The sequence below is a fragment of the Neoarius graeffei genome, chromosome 9, assembly GCF_027579695.1.
Source record: "Neoarius graeffei isolate fNeoGra1 chromosome 9, fNeoGra1.pri, whole genome shotgun sequence".
In the NCBI taxonomy this organism is placed as follows: Eukaryota; Metazoa; Chordata; class Actinopteri; order Siluriformes; family Ariidae; genus Neoarius; species Neoarius graeffei.
In genome coordinates this window covers 75,535,218-75,557,356 of record NC_083577.1, presented here as the reverse complement: position 1 = coordinate 75,557,356, position 22,139 = coordinate 75,535,218, and the positions used below count along the sequence as shown (strand labels likewise).

Genomic DNA, 22,139 nt, shown 5'->3' with positions numbered 1-22,139 from the left:
GCCCCATAGTCGGGAATGGTATCGACGTTGAGATCAAGTGCCCGTCTTTCACGGATTAAACAAAACTTTCTCAACAGCTAGTAGTCATTTCTTTATATCGGAGGTTCTCAACCTTTTCTGCTTCGAGGCCCACCTATTCATACTTGTCACGAGTCGGGGCTCATTAAAAAAGATCCCCAGTTATTTTTGGCTCATCTATTCTATTAGAATCTAATAATCTGCGGTAAAGTGTATTAACGGGATCCAACATCACTCCCTGTTACAGATGGGAGTCCGGGAATTAAATAAATGCAGTAAAAACAAACTGTTTTTAATTGTAGGTGTTGTATTTAAAACTGTATGGATGTGCCAGAAGCCAATATAAAACCCTGCACGCGGGTCACTCTCAGTCAGAAGGGATTAATGATCCAAAAGTGGAGTCTGGTCCATTAACACAAGAACTTATTGCCATGTTTGTGTTCAGCAAACAAGCAAGTTATTAAAACCAAGAAGTGGATATCGAACCCACTCAATGGGATTAGAGCCTTACACGCTAACAAAGAAGGATTTCTCCTATGAAAGAAAAAAATTACTTGCTAAATTTGACATCAGTCGAATAAATTTTGATCCTCTTGTAGCCGTGACGATAGTTGTGTACCGTAGACTATTAACCCTTTGATGCAAAACATGGGTCAAAAGTGACCCGGCTGAGTTTTTATCTTCTATATCTTTGCAATAAATTAATTCCATCATTCAGTATTCAAGGTATTCCTCCATTAACTTGTTTTTGATCATCATACATCCTTATTTTATTTTTTTCCTTTCTTACTTTTTGAATAAAAACCCTTTTTGTATCACTACCCTTCTAATGCACAACATGGGTCAAAAACGACCTGCATTCATTTTCCAGGTTATTTCATGTACGGCTGAGTGTTTCTATGATAGACTTTTGAAATAAATTCATTTTGTCGTTTACTTTTCCAAATATGCAGTAAATATCTTGTTTTTGTTTCGCACAAATCATCATTTTTATTTTTCCTTTCTTAAGTTATGAACAAGCACAGCTTTTGTAATTCTACATCAAGTTTACACACATGGGTCAGAACCGACCCGCATGCATTTACTCCAGCGTTTGGTGGGAACTGTGAATTGTGCTTGTGTCAGACATTTCACAGCTCAGCACAGCGCCCTTTGCCCATCTCATACATGGAAGTAATGTTTTTCAATTGTTCTAACATTACCTTAGAAAAAAATTGATGATGTTTAGGTTCCCTTGAGAGTGAGTAGATTACTTGTCAGAAAGTTACAAGTAATTACTATTAGCTACCGAGCTGTTGACATATTCTACTTTAGTTAGCTAATTTTATTGTAGTTGGCTTAGCTAACTACAGAGTTAATAAATAAATAACTGGCCCCATTCACTGCTAAAGTAATTACTTGAAACAAATTATTATTATAGTATTAAGACATTTAATTTTAAATCACACTTGGATGACCCATGTGTAGTAATATAAAAAGTATTTTTGATCATAAAGTAGGAAAGAAAAATTAAATTAATGATTTGTGGTAATTAAAAACAAGATATTTAAAGAATACTTGGAATATTCAATCATAAAATAAATTGATTTCAAAAGATAGAGCAAAGAAAAACTCCGTCAGCATGAAATAACCTGGAAAATGAATGCGGGTCATTTTTGACCCATTTTGTGCATTAGAAGGGGTGTGCATATGTTTTGCATCAAAGGGTTAATGAACTTACCGTGAAGATAATTAACAGATAATCAACAGATTAAGTTTTTTTTTTTTTTACGATTGTGTATATTTTTATTAGTCTTTTGTATTTGTAATTATTTGTTTCTGGACATGCACGACCCCACCAGCTCTACTGGCCAACTTATTGTTTTAAATGAAGTCATTCATTCATTCTGAATTGGAAAATTATCCATCCGTTGAGTTCCCTGACATCTCAGACTACCTGGTGCTGCAGACATCGTTCTACACGGACACACAGATGAAAACCTGGAAGAGCATGGAGGAGAACAACTTTATATACGTGGCTGGGTTAAAGATCTGGGGATCAGGACACTACAAGATGAATCCTGGATCGTTTTTGCCGGGTAGATAGGTGTTCCTGAGCTTTTTTTTGTCTGCGTCTTTGAGAAGGTTGCTAGGACGCTAGAAGTTTTAGTATCAGGTGTAAACAAACCACAGCTGCTCGATTCTCAATCCGCCGTGCTCTTCTTTTCCAGCAGGCATCACAGGTCCATATAATTACCCACAAATACATATGTGTTATTTCCCAGCTGGGAGGTCCATATGGTGAAATACCGTGACCGAGGTCTTGAAAGTACTGAGCGAGGCCCTCTGGGCCGAGGTCAGTATTCAAGGCCGAGGTCACGGTATTTCACCATATGGACCGACCTTAAGCTGGTAAATAATATATTTATTTTTTTCTTTACCAAATTCTAACAGAAAACAAGAGCGCCCGAAAGGGAAAACCGAGCCGAGCCGCCATTTTGAATCCTCATTCACGGCTGTAATGCAAATGGCTTCCTCCTCGGTATACAAGTGCACTTCCATGGCAGGAAAAAAAAAACAACTACATTTTGCCGCCTATGTAGTCCTCTATTTATACAAAATTGAGTCATTCAGGATTCAGCCATGTTTTTGCTCGGCATTAGCAACAGTTAGAGGTTTTTAGCTTTCTCCTGAAATGTTTTTAGGGCCCGAGCCCTATAGGGCGAAGGCCCTATTGTTCTTGTAAGAGTTCACTATTATTATTCTTCCGTCTTCTTCTTCTTCTTCTTTATTTTTCTCCGCTGTTGGGCCATTTTCGGGGCGCTTGCCATGGGCGAAAACGCACCAAATTTGGCACCAGTTCCGAGAATTGCCACCGCTACTCAGAACCAAAAGCCCAAACTTGGCCGGGGCTCAGGGCCTCTATAGCGCCCCCTAAGTCGTTGTGGTTTTGGCCTCCCGCTTTAAGGTGCCTGGATGCCGTGTAGTTTGTAATAGTGGCATGCCATTTGGTACGCATATGTATCTCACTAAGCCGGACAAAAACGTAATGCCAATGCATTAGCCACGCCCAACAGGAAGTGAGGTAATTTCACTTTTGTGCGAAATGCATGGCCACGAAGACGGCGCAACTCCTCCTAGACCGTTCATAGGAATGTCACCAAAATTGATACACATCATCTACAGACATGGCTGACAAAAGTTACTAAATACGTTTCACGTAGGATAAACCGTTCAGAAGTTATACGTCTATCAATTTTCGATGCAAAATTTTACATGCTTAAAAATTCATAACAAATCTTCTGATTGCTCATAACTGCTCATACTTCACACGCAAATCACTCATTGGGCTTCTGACATGTTACCCAATTTCTGTGATCTTTCGCCACTGGGGGCGCTATTTTTCGGCAAAAAATCCATTCTTTCCTCAAATTTGGTCAAACTTCACGGCCACCCTCTTACTACCTCCCATGTCATGTATACCACGTTTTGGGAATTTTCGTCCATGGGGGGCGCTGTTTTTGGCCGACGCAATTGCTCCAAAACGGGTTTTTGGTAAATAATTCCATAATGCTTTTCCTTCACACCACTACCTTGTGATAGTGCGTTGCTGTTGTAGACACTTACTTTTCCAACTCATAATTGCTCATGTACAGCATAGCGCCACCTACTGACATGGGAAAAACCATAAAATTTATTCTTCAAAAATCTATATCTCATCTTCTATTTACTCAATTGTCATCAAACTTCATACGCAAACTCTTCATAGCTCACCTGACATCTACGCCAAATTTTGTGCACTTTCGCCCCTGGGGGTGCTGGTTATGGCAAAAAGGATATTGCAGCTTCTGATTTGTCAAACTTGGCAAGCAAACTCTTTACAAGACCCTTATTGGGGCGCTTGCCATGGTCGACAGCGCACGAAATTTGGCTCCTTTTTCTTAGACTGCCACCGCTACTGAGAACCAGAAGCCCAGATCCAGGCGGGCCTCAGGGCCTCTATAGCGCCCCCTAAGTCGTTGTGATTTTGGCCTCCCGCATTAAGGTGCCTGGTTGCCGTGTAGTTTGTAGTAGTGGCATGCCATTTGGTACGCATATGTATCTCCCTAAGCTGGACAAAAATGTAATGCCAATGCATTAGCCACGCCCATCAGGAAGTGAGGTAATTTCACTTTTGTGCGAAATGCATGGCCACGAAGACGGCGCAACTCCTCCTAGGCCGTTCATAGGAATGTCACCAAAATTGATAGACATCATCTACAGACATGGCTGACAAAAGTTTCTGAATTCGTTTCACGTAGGATATACCGTTCAGAAGTTATACGTCAATCAATTTTCAATGCAAAATTTTACATTCTTAAAAATTCATAACAAATCTTCTAATTGCTCAAAACTGCTCATACTTCACAGGCAAATCACTCATTGGGCTTCTGACATGTTACCCAATTTCTGTGATGTTTCGCCACTGGGGGCGCTATTTTTCGGCAAAAAATCCAATCTTTCCTCAAATTTGGTCAAACTTCACGGCCACCCTCTTACTACCTCCCATGTCATGTATACCACATTTTGCTAATTTTCGTCCATGGGGGGCGCTGTTTTTGGCCGACGCAATTGATCCAAAACGGGTTTTGGGTAAATAATTCCATAATGCTTTTCCTTCACACCACTACCTTGTGATAGTACATTGCTGTTGTAGACACTTATTTTTCCAACTCATAATCGCTCATGTTCAGCATAGCGCCACCTACTGACATGGGACAAACCAAAAAATTTATTCTTCAAAAATCAATATCTCATCTTCGATTTACTCAATCTTGATCAAACTTGACACGCACACTCTTAACAGGTCACCTGACATATGTGCCAAATTTTGTGAACTTTTGCCACTGGGGGCGCTGTTTTCAGGCAACAATTTATATCTCGGCTTCTGATTGGTCAAACTTGATCAAACTTGACACAACAACTCTTCATAGGCCCCTTGACATGTATACCAAATTTGGTGAACTTTCACCACTGGGGGCGCTCATTGCGCTGTAGCAGTTGCAGGACAGGTGTTTACAATCATGAGGCACCAGGAGTATGTTGTTTTGGTTGCCTAAAACACACATGACTTGTGGGGAATGGGTAGGCAGTCGGGAGCAAGTGTTGTAGCATTACATACAGACTAATAGATGTCTAACAGAAGACAATCCTATGTAGCTATAGCTTGGTGACTGATGAGGTAAATACATTAATTTGGTTGGGAAGCCATGGCATAAAATGTTCTGTCCATGACAACATCTCAGCGCACCGTGTACTCTGTGTCCATTTCTGTGCTTTGTCGCCATTGTGGGAGTAATGTCTCTTGCCGAAGAAGCTGTGGAAGGTCTTTCGCGGGGACGCATGCCCCCGCCCCCCTTGGCCGCTGGCGCGAGGGCCCGTCGAGGCCGCTTGCGGCTTTAATCTTTTATTTCTTCTTCCTCAGGGTAGTAAAACTCGCTTTCGCTGTGAACACTGTCGTTATCGCTATCCATGATGTAAAATTAATGCTGTTCTCCTGAGAAATGCGAAAATAAATGTTGACAAAAATTGCTACTATGTTTGTTGCTGTTGTGAACGAGTGAGTCGCCAAAGGTCCGTAACCGCTCGCCAGCCAATCAGAGCGCGGGATTCGATGGAAACCGGACTGCAAAAAAATGAATTTATTTATTCAGCCCACTGCGCGCGCGCTCTCTCTCTCTCTCTCTCTCTCTCTCTCTCTCTCTCTGTCTTTGCGTGTGCACACATGGGTTACATGTGACCAAAATAAAGGCTTGTTCTTCTTAATTTACCCACAAATGTATTTATTCCATTTGAAAAGTATACGGCAAACCAGCTACCGGATCTGGGACACTACAACATCCTGAACTATTTAGTATTTAGTTTCAAACTTGAAAAAATTTCACGGCCCACTAATGGGTCGCGGCCCAGTAGTTGAGAAACCCTGCTTTATATGAATACACATTCATATAATTGTACTGTTTTACACGGCTTATTTGATTTTTTTTTTTCTGTGATATTATGTGTCGTTTTTGTGTTTTATGTGGAAAGTGTGTAAATATCCGACCTGAGATAGCAAAACTTTTTCTTTAAAGCTGACATCCTGGCATTTTTAGCTCGAGGGTTATTTCAGGTTGCCAGGGTAATTGACTACTTTCGCGTTACCCATAATGCTTTGCGCCTTGGGGGATGTAACCATAATCTAAACGAACTAAAACAACACGGTGTTTTAGACCGTAATCTTTTGAACTTAAATCTCCCTAAGTGTCAAAACTAACCAAACCAAAGCTTAAAGAAATCTGCAAAGCCTTTTTTGTGGACTTTGAGAAATCAGTCTGTAAAAAAGCGCTTGTAAATATCGTCTCGACCGCTTTGAACATCTCTACTTCGGGTGACAGCGAATCAGCAGCCTTCTTCGTCTCTCAACACAAGTGTTCCAACAATTACTGACTTGTTTAGAAGTTAAAAGATCGGCAGAAGAGCTGAGGAAGATTGATGGTGATCAGAGAAGAATCCACAGCGAAATGGTTTTTGCTGGATGATGGTTATGACGAGAAAGCCATGCGAAAATACAAAACGCTTCGTACATGGGAACACAAGCAAGGAATTCACTCGGTCAAGTCAGGACTGTAAATGCAGCAGAACTGTCAGATTTATTTTTTAAGTTTAAGTTGATTTTGAGTTCCTTAGAGGGCTCTTGGAGGAAGCTGTTAGAAAATCGCCCTCAAAGTTTTCCATCTCAGCTACTCTGGGTGCAGGGCGGGCACATAATGGTGCTCATTTGCATGACATTAAGGAAAGCCCTACCCCCTACGAGCTAGCACGATACTACTTTCATGTAAACAAAGATCACCACGTCAATTTTCCTTCCATGCAAAGTATGCCCAACACAATTATGAAGTACAAAAATAAGTCCTAAAGTAAACTTTAACGTTTTGTGGTTGAAAAATTACTCACACCGTAAGAAAGATAGCACGATGATGACACAACTAACACAACACTAGTTTCATGTAAAGCCTCGGTCACAACCGGCCGTACGGTACGTGCTCCTACGGCCGGTCTACATGCAAAAAACGCAAGAAACGCACGAGAGAGCGCGTGTGACGTGCTGATTTTCGAGCCGCAGAGGTTCTTTGTCATGTCAAACAAACTCTACGGGCGCTTAGGTTTTTTTCAGGTTGCAAGACAAACTTACGGCCAACACGCGTCTTTCTCCGTGAACAAAAAAAAACCCGCAGCGATTTGGGAAATGCCAAAAATCACACGGCCAAAAAATCGTACGTCCGGTTGTGACCTAGGCTTAACCAAACCAAAACACTCTCCGTTACATGCAAAAATAACGGTCCGTGTATCATCCGATCATTCAAGTATTCCATTCAATCTGGAAAACGAGGTTGCGGTTTTTTTTTTTGCTAGAAATGGTTATCTCCGATGTAAATACCGAGTGTCTGTTTGCTTCGCGGTGTTTCAGCCTTAGATTAATAAACTCACCCCATCAGAAAGAGAAATGGCGCCTTGCACACACCAATGCCTCCGATGGAAAGTAGTCCTAGAACGGTCCGTGTATCATCCGATCATTCAAGTATTCCATTCAATCTGGAAAACGAGGTTGCGTTTTTTTTGCTAGAAATGGTGATCTCCGATGTAAATACCGAGTGTCTGTTTGCTTCGCGGTGTTTCAGCTCCTCTGCGCTCTGTTTAGTAACTCATTCCATAGTGAAATTACACGCCTGTATGCAGCTTAAGTAGCCACGAGCTCAGCTCATATCATACAGCTGATTCGCGAAAAAAAAAAAACCCCAAGACTTAAATCATCATATGAATGGCCCATATGGTAATTTACCCACACCCCCCAGCAGGCTACAGTCCTGACAAAAACGAGACAATTTGCAACAAAAAATGTACGCTTTTCCAACAAAACAATCTATTATCTGAAATACTGATTGCATTCTTCAAGATCTCAACTTGCACATGATGGAAAAAAACAAAAATCACAAATTTAAAAAAAAATGCTTCTTTTGCGATTATCTCGGATTCGTTTCGGCCGACATGCGTCCCTGGATTCGGTGAGGGGTCACATATACTAATGATAGGATTGTTAAATTCTACAACTAAGCATTGCTAGATTAAAAGATTCTCCTTTTGTGACCTGTAATTAGTAAAATACTCTAGATATGAGACCAGAGACTATCTTGAATCAAGTTGACGACACGTGTAGCATTGCAACAAGTTTATTTTATTTTTTCTCATTTCAACATTCAAACATTAAAACATCTCTTAAGATTCCACTTCCCCAGGACCTCAGGCACCAAAAAAAAAAAGTCTACGCATTTTGACTTACAGTGCTTACACAACGCCAAAGCAACAGTGCATTTTGGGGGCACTGACTATTCATGTGTACGAGGGGTTTACAAGATCAAAAACAAACCCCCCCAAAAAAACACTGAACTTAACTCACAGCATTCCAAAAAGACCTCACTAAAACGCCCTCCACTCACTCGTAGCCTTTTTGAAGGCACTTGTCTGGTCTAGAGTATGTATAGCATCTAGAAGGACCTCACTCTGAATGACTGAGGCCCTGTCCACACGGCAACGGATTCAGGTGAATCCGATAAAATTTTTTATCGTTTCGGCCTGGCGTCCACACAGCACCGGCGTTTTGGGTGCCCCAAAACGATATTTTTTGAGAACGGTTTCCAGAATGGAAAAATCTGGCAACTGCGCCGTTGCGAAGTCGTCTGGATGAGTAGAATGGATTTGTTTACGATGACGTCACAACCACATGACTAGAACAAGTCATCACGCCGGGTAGAAGAAGGGGTTTATGCGCATGCGTCTACTTCTTCTATTGTTCTGGTGTCTCCGATGGGACCGTCTTACAGCGCACGTAGAGGTGTGGCATGTGTATTGCATCGTTTTCAGCAAACGTTGCGTTGCCATATGTACCTGATATTTTACTGATCTGTTGCCCAAGTGGACGTGATATTTAAAAAAAAAATCTCGTTGCCGTTGTCGTGTGGATATAGCCTGAGAAAACAGTCGCAGTAAACTTAGGATCTGTAAGGTGGAGTTGAATTGTAATGAAAGATTCAAAGATTTCAGTAAAGTTCATTTATTCCCAAAACAAACATACTTTTTTTTTTTAATTGAAACAAGATGAACCGCGTTTGACAAATGTCCAAAATGTACTTCTGCCAAAAAAAAAAGTGTGTTTCCAGTAACCCGACCGATCGAGAATTTCCGCGTCGAAATTGCCGACCGTAAAGTTTTTATTACAAATTTCCCTCGATATTTTAGTGTAAGCGGCGTTAGTTTGTCATAATTTTTTGTTTCAACGCATTCAAGTTGTGAAAGAAACGATAAAAAGTAAAATGTTTCGCCACTTCTATCAGCCCTCCTGCATAAACATGGAAGCGCACTTGTATACTGAAGGAGGAAGGGAAAACTGAGCCGAGCCGCCATTTTGAATCCTCATTCAAGGCTGTAATGCAAATTGCTTCCTTTTCAGTATACAAGTGCACTTCCATGGCAGGGAAAAACACTACGTTTTGCCGCCTATGTAGTCCCCTATTTATACAAATAGGAGTCATTCAGGATTCAGCCATGTTTTTGCTCGACCCAAGTTCTACAGTAGGCTAGGCTAGGCCGTCTGCTTTTAATGGAAGTAGCCTAGCCTAGGACGTTATTTTCACGTTATCTCCGATGGGACCGTCTTACAGCGCACGTAGAGGTGTGGCATGTGTATTGCATCGTTTTCAGCAAACGTTGCGTTGCCATATGTACCTGATATTTTACTGATCCGTTGCCCATGTGGACACGATATTTAAAAAAAAAAATCTCGTTGCCGTTGTCGTGTGGATGTGGCCTGAGAAAACAGTCGCAGTAAACTTAGGATCTGTAAGGTGGAGTTGAATTGTAATGAAAGATTCAAAGATTTCAGTAAAGTTCATTTATTCCCAAAACAAGCATGCTTTTTTTTTTTTTTTTCTTGAAACAAGATGAACCGCATTTGACAAATGTCCAAAATGTACTTAGGCCAAAAAAAAAAAAAAAAGTGTTTCCGGTAACCCGACCGATCGAGAATTTCGTGTTTTCACGTTATTACATGAAAATATCATGAAATAACGTGATAATTTCGTATCATGAAATTACGTGATGTTATGTTATTACATGATAAATATATTGTAAAAACGTGATAACTTTGTTAACAATATCTTTTCACGTAATTACTTGATTCTAAGCCAGTTTTTTTGAGTGTGGCAGCAATACGCTTCCGTAGATCATAACTCGAACTCTCGCGATATTTTTTTTTTTTTTTTTTTTAAATTCGTTTAAAGATTTAAAACACTTTTATTTTATTATGATGTGTGGTATAAAGGATTCTGTGCCAAAATACTATTTTGTAAGATGTTTACTTGTGTTAATTTTTTTGAACAAAATAAAAAAAAATTAAGAAAAAAAAAACCCTTTTTCCTACCTACCGACCTTATTTTAGTATTTCATGTTCCCGGAAACACACTTTTTTTTTTTTTTTTTTTTTTTGGCCTTACTTGTTCTATTTTCAAAGGTGCTCCAAATAAGACTTTTTCAAAACATTTTGTCTATACAAGATTTTCAAGATGGACTGTCTAAAAACTAGCCTTTCTAGCTAAATGAGGTTTTGCTTGTTGGGCAATTATGTCTTATAATAAGGGTGGCTAGATGTTTTGACTTGAAAATAGACAAATAAACTCATCTCATCTCATTATCTGTAGCCGCTTTATCCTGTTCTACAGGGTCGCAGGCAAGCTGGAGCCTATCCCAGCTGACTACGGGCGAAAGGCGGGGTACACCCTGGACAAGTCGCCAGGTCATCACAGGGCTGACACACAGACACAGACAACCATTCACACCTACGGTCAATTTAGCGTCACCAGTTAACCTAACCTGCATGTCTTTGGACTGTGGGGGAAACCGGAGCACCCGGAGGAAACCCACGCGGACACGGGGAGAACATGCAAACTCCGCACAGAAAGGCCCTCGCCGGCCACGGGGCTCGAACCCGGACCTTCTTGCTGTGAGGCGACAGCGCTAACCACTACACCACCGTGCCGCCACAAATAAACTTCCTAAGATTTTTATTTTTTGCAGTGTGCGGTTATCTGACTTAGTAAACAAATATAGTGGCACAAAGCATTATGGGTATGTGAAAGCAGTCAATAAAGAGATCGTCGTTGTCGTCTCCTCTCTTGGACTCCCGTCTCCAGATGAGATCCAAACCTGCAGTCTCTTTATGCTTAAACGTGTAAATACTTGAAGACTTTTTTTTTTTTTTAAACGATGAACTAGCAAAACTATTTCCTTTCGAATTATCATTCTGGAGCCGCTCTAGCATCGTTCCTTCACAAATGATGTGAATTTTTCTGTCGCTTGGTGATTTATGGTTTTGTAGCGATGACTCTGACTCCGAAGCCAGATAAACTGCAGCGATGACAGTCAGGGTAAGACTAACGAGTTTTAGCTAAGTACAGAATCCGGTCAGGTTTGTGGCTTAACTTTCAGGCCAAGTGAAGAGGATTTTTGTCGACTCTGTAATCATGTTGTCAATCTCTGAGAACGGCTGCAAAGTTGGACGGCGAAGAAGCGAGTCGGACACATAATAATAGCTTGCAATTGCATTTGACATTTTCTTATAATTAGGGAAGCATTATGGGGGGGAAAGAAAAACAATTAATATGGGGAAACCGAGTGACTGCTTTTGCTTCATTAAATGCCAGAAGTTTTTTATTTTTTATATATATACATTTTTAAATGTCATGCCTAAGCAAAGCAAAGCGCAAGTGAACTTTTTTTTTTTCATTTTGAAGTTGGGGGAAAAAAAAAAGAAATGACACGCCCACCCAAAGCGTTTCTGAGATTATCAGGGCCGAGTTGATGACATAAATCTGAAAGAGAGACAAGAGAGAGACGGCGATGATTGATTGATATTGCAGCTCAGACCTGTCAGCCGGGCGCAGTGCATGGTGTGCGCTCACCTCATTTCCTGATTGGTACGTGTCTGAAAATAGCTTGCTCTGGTGGAAACGCAGCCGTGTGGCTTCTGCGTCTGCGGTAAGACACCCAGCAACTTCTTAATGGAGTGCTGCTTCACGCCGTGCAGCCTGACTCATTCTTACACACACACACACACACGCAGACGGTGCATGTTGTTTATTGCTTTCAGGCGAAATGCAAAAGTTTCTTGGCCTGTCATTTTTCTGCGTCAGCACTCCACTCGTAGTGTTTAGTCGAGGTTGGTAGTTGTGGGTTCTTTAACAGAGCCGAAAAAGCCTCCTAGAGTAACAGGATAAACGTCTCTACTCGGTGAGACTAACAGCAACCACAAAACGATGTCTTAAGTGTCGGCCAACCAGCGCATTGACATTCCATGATGAAAGGTTTGGCTGCCGCAGCTCGGGAATTCACCACGCAAGTGGAAACATTTCTGAAAGCGGTACATATAGCAGTGAAAAGCGTCGACCTTGTTAGTTCTGGATGGAGAAATCGCCGAGCGGAGGCCGCGCTAGATTCCACTTCAGCTCCGTCTCCTCGGCTGTTGTGCAACTTTGTACTTTTTATGGAATGTGACACACACACACACACACACACACACACACACACACACACACACACACACACACTGCGCTCGTTGCTGGGGTGAGGGAACGGTTTGAAAGGTCAGAGGATGATCCGAGTTCGTCTAGTCATTTATCCTCATTTCGAGAAGTTCCGCACAGACATTGATCTCTATAAAAAGAACAGTAACACCCATTAAGCCTGATAGATCGCTAGGGTGGGAAATAATTCATTTTAATCGGTGTAGCTAGATTCAAAGGGATTTACAAAATAAATCGGCCATTTATCTCCGGTGTCTTTGTGAACAGATGTTGTTAAAAATGATAAATACCTCGATAACGGTGTCGGGAGGGGAAAACGGGCTTTTCCGGCTTTAGAGCTTATCGCAGACATTGAGTTTGGGTCTTGCTGTGCCGGCTATTCTTTCTAGAGAAGTGTAGCGAACAGCAGAGAACGCTGGATTAACACGTCTCGGTTCGTCTCGGCTCTTCCCGTGGTGATTTGAGGCGATCTCCAGTCTGTCCCCCAGCCACGAGCAGGTCCAACAGGCATCCCGTCCATGTGCTTTCAGACAGGCTAGGACGCCCTGACCTCGGCTCAGTGTGTGTGTGTGTGGCTGGCTGGCTGTTGTGACAGAGCCTTTCCCTCTCCCTCATGTCTCAAACCCCCACGTGACGATTACTTAAAGTCGACAGATGCTTGACCGACTTTTGGCAGTTTAATTTTCACATCGTGTCCCCCTTTCTGGCACACATTTTTCCTCTGCAAGTTTGTTTTTAGCTGCTTAAATCCCAGATAGTTATTTATAGTGAGGTAGCTGAGGGAGAGAAAAGTGTTACGCAGCTGAATCACATTTTGACGGAGTTCAGTAGTTGGAGAAGTGAACTGATTAGAGCTCGCAAAATATGGATCGTATTTTTGCGATTTCCGAGATGTTAGTTTGTACACATGAAGCGTACACTTTGTTTTGATTGCATATTGAGTGGTATATCAGATATATTCCATTCAGCCGGCATGATATCGAACGAGTCGAAGACGAGTAATATATCTGATATACCGCAAAAAAAGCCAGCCAATAATATTATTATTATTATCCATACACATTCCTTTCTGGTGTTCAACACATCTTTCTCTTTCAAAATTCTCTCAACCTTCCATATTTAACGAAGCAAACCTGGCGGCCATGTTTGTTTACAAATTGTCCCAGTCACTCGCTAGTACGCAAGTTTTACGTCTCTGACGTATGACGTCATGTTGCCTTGACAACCGTGCAATATCGTAAACCATATTCAACGTTCATTCTCCATTGGGTAGAGTGATGTAATACACGTAGGATAAGCGACGTGCGAACAATATTGCATGCTATCAAACCAAACGAATGAAACCGGCTAGAAGGGACTAGAATGCATGTTTTTATTCCATCGAAAAAGTGTCCTGGATGTATAATAACTTTAAGGATGTTGACGTGCAATTTAAAAAAAAAAACAGCCAGCCAGCCATGACCTGGGAAGGAGGAGCATTCTCTATCTCCCTCCCCCAGTCACCCCCACTGGCAATCACAGTGGCATTAGCTGATCGTGGGCATCTGTGTGTTCGTGTATGTGGAAGAGTATAGATACAGTGGGGCAAAAAAGTATTTAGTCAGCCACCAATTGTGCAAGTTCTCCCACTTAAAAAGATGAGAGAGGCCTGTAATTTTCATCATAGGTACACTTCAACTATGAGAGACAGAATGGGGGGAAAGAATCCAGGAAATCACATTGTAGGATTTTTAATGAATTAATTGGTAAATTCCTCGGTAAAATAAGTATTTGGTCACCTACAAACAAGCAAGATTTCTGGCTCTCACAGACCTGTAACTTCTTCTTTAAGAGGCTCCTCTGTCCTCCACTCGTTACCTGTATTAATGGCACCTGTTTGAACTCGTTATCAGTATAAAAGACACCTGTCCACAACCTCAAACAGTCACACTCCAAACTCCACTATGGCCAAGACCAAAGAGCTGTCAAAGGACACCAGAAACAAAATTGTAGACTTGCACCAGACTGGGAAGACTGACTCTGCAATAGGTAAGCAGCTTGGTGTGAAGAAATCAACTGTGGGAGCAATTATTAGAAAATGGAAGACATACAAGACCACTGATAATCTCCCTCGATCTGGGGCTCCACGTAAGATCTCACCCCGTGGGAACAAAATGATCACAAGAACGGTGAGCAAAAATCCCAGAACCACACGGGGGACCTAGTGAATGACCTGCAGAGAGCTGGGACCAAAGTAACAAAGGCTACCATCAGTAACACACTACGCCGCCAGGGACTCAAATCCTGCAGTGCCAGACGTGTCCCCCTGCTTAAGCCAGTACATGTCCAGGCCTGTCTGAAATTTGCTAGAGAGCATTTGGATGATCCAGAAGAGGATTGGGCGAATGTCATATGGTCAGATGAAACCAAAATAGAACTTTTTGGTAAAAACTCAACTTGTCGTGTTTGGAGGAGAAAGAATGCTGAGTTGCATCCAAAGAACACCATACCTACTGTGAAGCATGGGGGTAGAAACATCATGCTTTGGGGCTGTTTTTCTGCAAAGGGACCAGGACGACTGATCCGTGTAAAGGAAAGAATGAATGGGGCCATGTATCGTGAGATTTTGAGTGAAAACCTCCTTCCATCAGCAAGGGCATTGAAGATGAAACGTGGCTGGGTCTTTCAGCATGACAATGATCCCAAACACACCGCCCGGGCAATGAAGGAGTGGCTTCGTAAGAAGCATTTCAAGGTCCTGGAGTGGCCTAGCCAGTCTCCAGATCTCAACCCCATAGAAAATCTTTGGAGGGAGTTGAAAGTCTGTGTTGCCCAGCAACAGCCCCAAAACATCACTGCTCTAGAGGAGATCTGCATGGAGGAATGGGCCAAAATACCAGCAACAGTGTGTGAAAACCTTGTGAAGACTTACAGAAAATGTTTGACCTCTGTCATTGCCAACAAAGGGTATATAACAAAGTATTGAGATGAACTTTTGTTATTGACCAAATACTTATTTTCCACCATAATTTGAAAATAAATTCTGTAAAAATCAGACAATGTGATTTTCTGGATTTTTTTTTCTCATTTTGTCTCATAGTTGAAGTGTACCTATGATGAAAATTACAGGCCTCTCTCATCTTTTTAAGTGGGAGAACTTGCACAATTGGTGACTGACTAAATACTTTTTTGCCCCACTGTAGCAGTGTCCAACAAGTGTTCGGCATTGGCCGATTAACCAAACTGAGAGAAAATGGGATAAAAATCCTGAATAATAACTTTGTCCTTTCTGAGTATTCTGTGAGCGTTCCGATGATTAATCAGAAGTACCTTGTACACCTGAGGGTTCGCAGTTGACTGTAAGCTGACTGAAGACAGAAACAAACGCTGCAGCTCTCAGAGGGTTCAGTGTGGCAGTTGTTAAATAAAAAGCCATGTAAATGAGGTGCAGCGCAAACACTGCTAGGTAAAGCTGGAACCCAAGTGCTACACGTTGGAATGGGGAAATGTTAATAGCGGTTTTGCTTGAAATGCTCATCTCTATTCTTTTGTGTTGGAAATAAGAGCTTTAGACTGAGCCTGTGTTTTGGTGTGCAATTACACCGATACGTTTAACCTGTTAAACTTCGTGACACCTTATTCAGGAGGTGCTATAAATGATTCAGTCGCTACTATAAATAATTCACTGAGTGTTTTCGAGGAATCGGTCACTAAGTGATTCGGCCGGTACTTCAGATGATTTCAGAAGCTTCTATAAATGATTCAGTAAGTACTATAAATGATTCAATAGCTACTGTAAATGATTCACTCACTGTTTTAGATGATTCAGTAGATACGATAAAATGATTCACTGTCTCGTATAGTTGATTTAGTAACTAATGAATTATGTATAGTAGTTACAAAATCATTCACTGATTATTTTCGAGGATTTGGTCACTATTTCAGATGATTTAGAAGCTTCTATAAACAATTCAGTAAGTACTATAAATGATTCAGTGGCGACTAAATGATTCACTCACTCTTTTAGATGATTCAGTAGATTCGATAAAATGATTCACTGTCTTGTATTACTGGTTTAGTAACTAATATGAATTATTTATAGTAGTTACAAAATCATTGACTGATTATTTTCAAGGATTTGGTCACTATTTTAGATGATTTAGAAACTTGTATAAATGATTCAGTAAGTACTATAAATGATTTGGTGCCTACTATATATGATTCAGTCACGACTAAATGATTCACTCACTGTTTTAGATGATTCAGTAGATACTATAAAATGATTCACTGTCTCGTATAGTTGATTTAGTAACTAATGAATTATGTAAAGTAGTTACAAAATCATTCACTGACTGTTTTAGAGGATTCGGTCACTATTTTAGATGATTTAGAAATGTATAAATGATTCAGTAAGTACTATAAATGATTCGGTGCCTACTATATATGATTCAGTCGCGACTAAATGATTTACTCTTTTACATGATTCAGTAGATATGATGAAATGATTCACTGTCTCGTATAGTTGATTTAGTAACTCATGAATTATGTATAGTAGTTAAATCATTCACTGACTGTTTTTGAGGATTCAGTCACTATTTTAGATGATTTAGAAATGTATAAATAATTCAGTAAGTACTATAAATGATTCAGTGCCTACTATACATGATTCAGTAGCTACTGTAAATGATTCACTCACTGTTTTAGATGATTCAGTAGATACGATAAAATGATTCACTGTCTCGTATAGTTGATTTAGTAATTAATGAATTATGTAAAGTAGTTACAAAATCATTCACTGACTTTTTAGAGGATTCAGTCACTATTTTAGATGATTTAGAAATGTATAAATGATTCAGTAAGTACTATAAATGACTCGGTGCCTACTATATATGCTTCAGTAGCGACTAAATGATTCACTCACTGTTTTTTAGATGATTCAGTAGATACTATAAAATGATTGTATAGTAGTTACAAAATCATTCACTGACCGTTTGAGGATTCCGTCACTATTTTAGATGATTTAGAAATGTATAAATAATTCAGCCAGTACTATAAATGATTCAGTGCCTAGTATACATGATTCAGTAGCTACTGTAAATTATTTACTCACTGTTTTAGATGATTCAGTAGATACGATACAATGATTCACTGCCTCTTAGTTGATTTAGTATTGAATATGAATTATGTATAGTTGTTAGAAAATCATTCACTGACCATTTTCGAGGATTCAGTCACTATTTTAGATGATTTAGAAATGTATAAATGATTCAGTAAGTACTATAAGTGATTCAGTGCCTACTATACATGATTCAGTAGCTACTGTAAATGATTCACTCACTGTTTTAGATGATTCAGTAGATACGATACAGTGATTCACTGCCTCTTCTAGTTGATTTAGTAATGAATATGAATTATGTAAAGTAGTTACAAAATCATTCACTGACTGTTTTAGAGGATTCAGTCACTATTTTAGATGATTTAGAAACATATAAGGGTCTGTTTCAGAAACTGGGTACTGTGGGGGTACCCCACTAAATATACTCAGTCAATAAACTATACGGTTTTGAATGATGTTGGTTTTAATTTGAAATAAAATGATGAAAGAAATAATACAGATAAAACTAAATCTTTGATGTGAATACTCTATTCAGAATTTGGCAAAAATTCTGTAAATTTGTGGAAAAATGGTGGCTTGATCTGGGACATGATAAATGGTCGACTACATCGCATTCCCTTAAAAAGGTTGTAGTCCCCTGAAAAGTCTACAGTTATCACTGATTGTATCTTAAGTTGTAACTTTATACACCTAAGGATTGGCGCGCTCACAGAATAATCATAACCGTAATAAAACATCATGCAAAATATTTGATCACCGTTGTAACTCCATTTTCCGCAAACCCAAAACCAATACGATCGCATGTTTTGATCTAAACGGAAAGCCTCAGGGTCGAGGTCACTACCTCACCAAAAGTAGGAAATTACAATCACTACGCCATATAAAAATTTAGTTATAAATCTGCGATTTTGTTTTTTAAAACGAAAGCTGAAAGTTAGGTATAGAATATGTTTCTTACAGAATATGTTACGATGGTAGCTGGTCTTGTATGAATTTCTGAGCTATAAAATGAGTTGTGGTCTATTTTTTACCGTAGCGTGTTATTTGTGTGCGGGGAAGGACACGCATTAACAATTTGCATGTGTAGAATGGAATTTTCCACTCCAACAGTTTAAGTTGATCGTGCTTCCGTTTGCGGTCTTTCTGTTACGCGGGTGATCTGTTCGGACGTTATCACTGAAAAGGTGAGTTTTGACAGTTTTATGTTTGTTTTAGTCTTGCAGTATAAGGCAATAGAATGTTTCTTTTTCATCGTATTTTCATATTTCGTAGTGTTTGTGTATTTTTGGCCAATATTTTGCGACCATAGTCAATTTCGATCGAACTTTTGATAGACTCTATGGCTAGTCATTTTGCCCCGCCCCCGCCTCACGCTCCGTCCGATGCGGTAGTGATGCCCCGTTGCTCGCGCGCTGCAGCAGAGACCCGCGCGACCTTAAGCCGGTACAGTCGCTGTTCTTTTACCACCGCCGTTATTCTCATCTTTCCGGTGTGTTCTTGATTTTTCCATTGTGTCCTATTTCGCCGTATCAAATCCCCAAAATGTATCATATTATTCATATTTAAGCGAATAATCAATTCAGTCATCATAACTTGGCATTTTGAACCCAAGCAATCAAAAAGAGGAAATTTATTCAATATTTTCACTCATCTGTGAAGGAGGGGCTTTAATTCTTCATGATGGAGTTATTTTATATGGAAAAGCATTTGAATTGGAATCAAAAAAATGTTCCACAGTGGAGGCCAGATAAAGCAAGATACTATCTTTATTCTTATTAAACATGACAAAAGAAACATTGAGTGTTAGGTAAATGCAAAAAAAAAAAAAAAGTAAAATTAGAAAATTTATTTTTTGACCATAACGTCCCAAACGAGAGCCGAGTTTCTGAGACAGACCCATAAATGATTCAGTAAGTACTATAAATGATTTGGTGCCTACTATATATGATTCAGTAGCGACTAAATGATTCACTCACTCTTTTACATGATTCAGTAGATACTATAAAATGATTCACTGCCTCGTATATGAGTTTATTTATAGTAGTTACAAAATCATTCACTGACTGTTTTCAAGGATTCGGTCACTATTTCAGATGATTTAGAAACTTTGTATAAATGATTCAGTGCCTGCTGTACATGATTCAATAGCTACTGTAAAGGATTCGCTCACTATTTTAAACGATTCAGTAGATACTATAAAATGATTCACTAACTACAGCGAAAGTGATGGAAGAGGTGTGTCGTTACAAGCGTGAGGAACGCAGGCCTGGAGCTACTGACAGATCCTGAGTGTAAGGGGTTAAAGGGCAAAAATGTGTTTGCTGTGTGCATTATTGTGACACACTGGGGGTGTCTGCTGTGTGCATGCAGGAAGAGCCACATGGCTGAAATAGCTGGAATAGTGAAGGAGTGTTGAGTGGTAGGATGTACAAGAGCTCTTAGACTTCCACATGGAAAGCTCTTGATAGAACACAACACTTTTACACTCCTGCCAGCTTCGCAGTTTTGTGTGCGTGTGGTTTCATTGTTGCTTTAATCCAAGTTCATCTAAATCCATGATCAATAGGTGTGAAAGTAACAATATTGCTAATATTGTAGTGCGTCGTCCTTCATGTTCTTCCTTCGGGTTTTCTTCTCGCAGGCTTCCAGTCATGGAGTGTGTGTGAGATGTCAGAAATGCACCATTGCCATCTTTAGGTCTCTGATATGCGCACACACACACACACACACACACACACACACACTGGTGTAGGTGGGCTTAGAGCAAGATGAAACACCAAGGAATTCAGTGCTGTAATATGATTATTCAAAAAAAAAAGTGCTTTGAGGCAGATATTTTGCAAATCTGCTCAAACAACAGAGACTAATGGCTTGATTTCAATCTAATAATCAGATGAAACTAGCTGAAAATCAGTTTTTCCTTGGAAAAACTTCGTCGTGGTTTTCTTGTATTCTTTTACAGCACTTTTGTTATGACAACAGCACAAAAATAATGGCAGGATTGTTCAGCTTAGCCGTCCCTGAACTATTTTATTGATAACTTCCCAACATATTTCCTGAAAACATAGAGGCATTTTGTTGAGCGAGTATGCCGAATAGTGGTGTGGGATGGCACGATCAGAGTGCTGTTGACAGCGAGTGCTAATGCAGGAGGAGTAAGCTGACTCCAGCACATCTAATCCACACCACCTGGCCTCAGTGAACAGCCAGAGACACCCCGAGCCAGAGACCCTGTTCTCTCCATCTGCAGCTCACCAGAGATGCTTCTCTCCAAACTCGCCGGCTTAACTCGGCATTACTGAGGTTATCTTTCTCATGCTGGTGCTGAAACACACTTGAACGCTCGATTGGGCTGAGCAACATGATCATTCATCACCCCGAGAGTGAAGCGACATCACACTTTACTTTGGAGGAAAATGTTATTTTTGCTGGTTTGATTTGGATCCACTCATCCCCACCCTTAGAGTTAAGAGTCGCTGCGACATTCTTCTGACTGACCACCTTTATCCTCCAATGACTCTTCCATCCTGATGGGAGTGGTCTCTTTCAGGATTAACCCCACCCCCACGATCCACAATGCATGAGGTTTCTAGCCTGGGCCCGCCCATCCTAAGTGTGATGCAACACGGGGGGCTGTTGCGAACTTAGTCTGGCAAGGCAAGCTATCTCCAGCTCTTCCAAGCTCCCGAAAAATCGGGAGCCAATCAACTTTGAGCATCTCCAACGGCCCTGGGTAGAGGCGTGTTCAAGGCAGTGACGTAGTAGAACTGCGACCGGAAGCCATAGATTGTTTACAGAATCTATGCCGGAAGCGCTTCATTCACTAGAAACATTACGAACATGGAGCAGCGGCAAGCCTTTGACACAGCGGTAGATGCTGTATTGAAAGCATTCAATGGGAAGTTCTCATTGAAAACAGAGCAAAGAGCAGCCCTGGAGGTATTTATTGAAAGGAAGGACGTTTTCGCCTTGCTCCCGACCGGCTTCGGTAAGAGTTTAATCTACCAGTTAGCCCCGCTGGTAGCCAAATCAATGGGGCTCAGCGAGAATCCTATCGTTGTGGTTGTCTCGCCTTTGATCGCGCTATTATCGTCCTCTTCCTCTTCAGCTCCTCCTTCTTCCTGTTACTCAAGCAGTTTCCGTCATGTCACATACGTCAGAGGAAAGAGTGATGTGATTGGTTTAAGCTTCGTCACAGACTTTTCTGGCTTCGACCAGTAGCAAACTGAGGCATTTCAGGGAGGCGGGTCAACCACGCACTTTGGGAAACGGTTGGGCTTAATATCTATGCCAGACTAATGCTTGCAGAGCTTTGAAGTTGCATTAGCCAGACTATGAGGTTTCACTGAATGGTTTTGAATGGGATGAGAGTGATTCTTGCACTCCAGTTTTGG

The 22,139-nt window shown here is 40.7% G+C and overlaps 1 protein-coding gene and 1 long non-coding RNA gene across 2 annotated transcripts in view; one reads left to right on the top strand and one right to left on the bottom strand.

The window, feature by feature from the left end:
* The window catches only part of LOC132891348 (uncharacterized), a 45,516-nt gene extending 32,316 nt beyond the window's left edge, over nt 1–13,200 (bottom strand). Inside the window, exon 1 of the long non-coding RNA XR_009655310.1 lies at nt 12,941–13,200. This is a non-coding gene — a long non-coding RNA (uncharacterized LOC132891348). The remainder of the gene's footprint in view (nt 1–12,940) is intronic.
* The window catches only part of hdac4 (histone deacetylase 4), a 588,646-nt gene that overhangs the window by 41,285 nt on the left and 525,222 nt on the right, over nt 1–22,139 (top strand). The gene's annotated exons all lie outside the window — the stretch shown is intronic.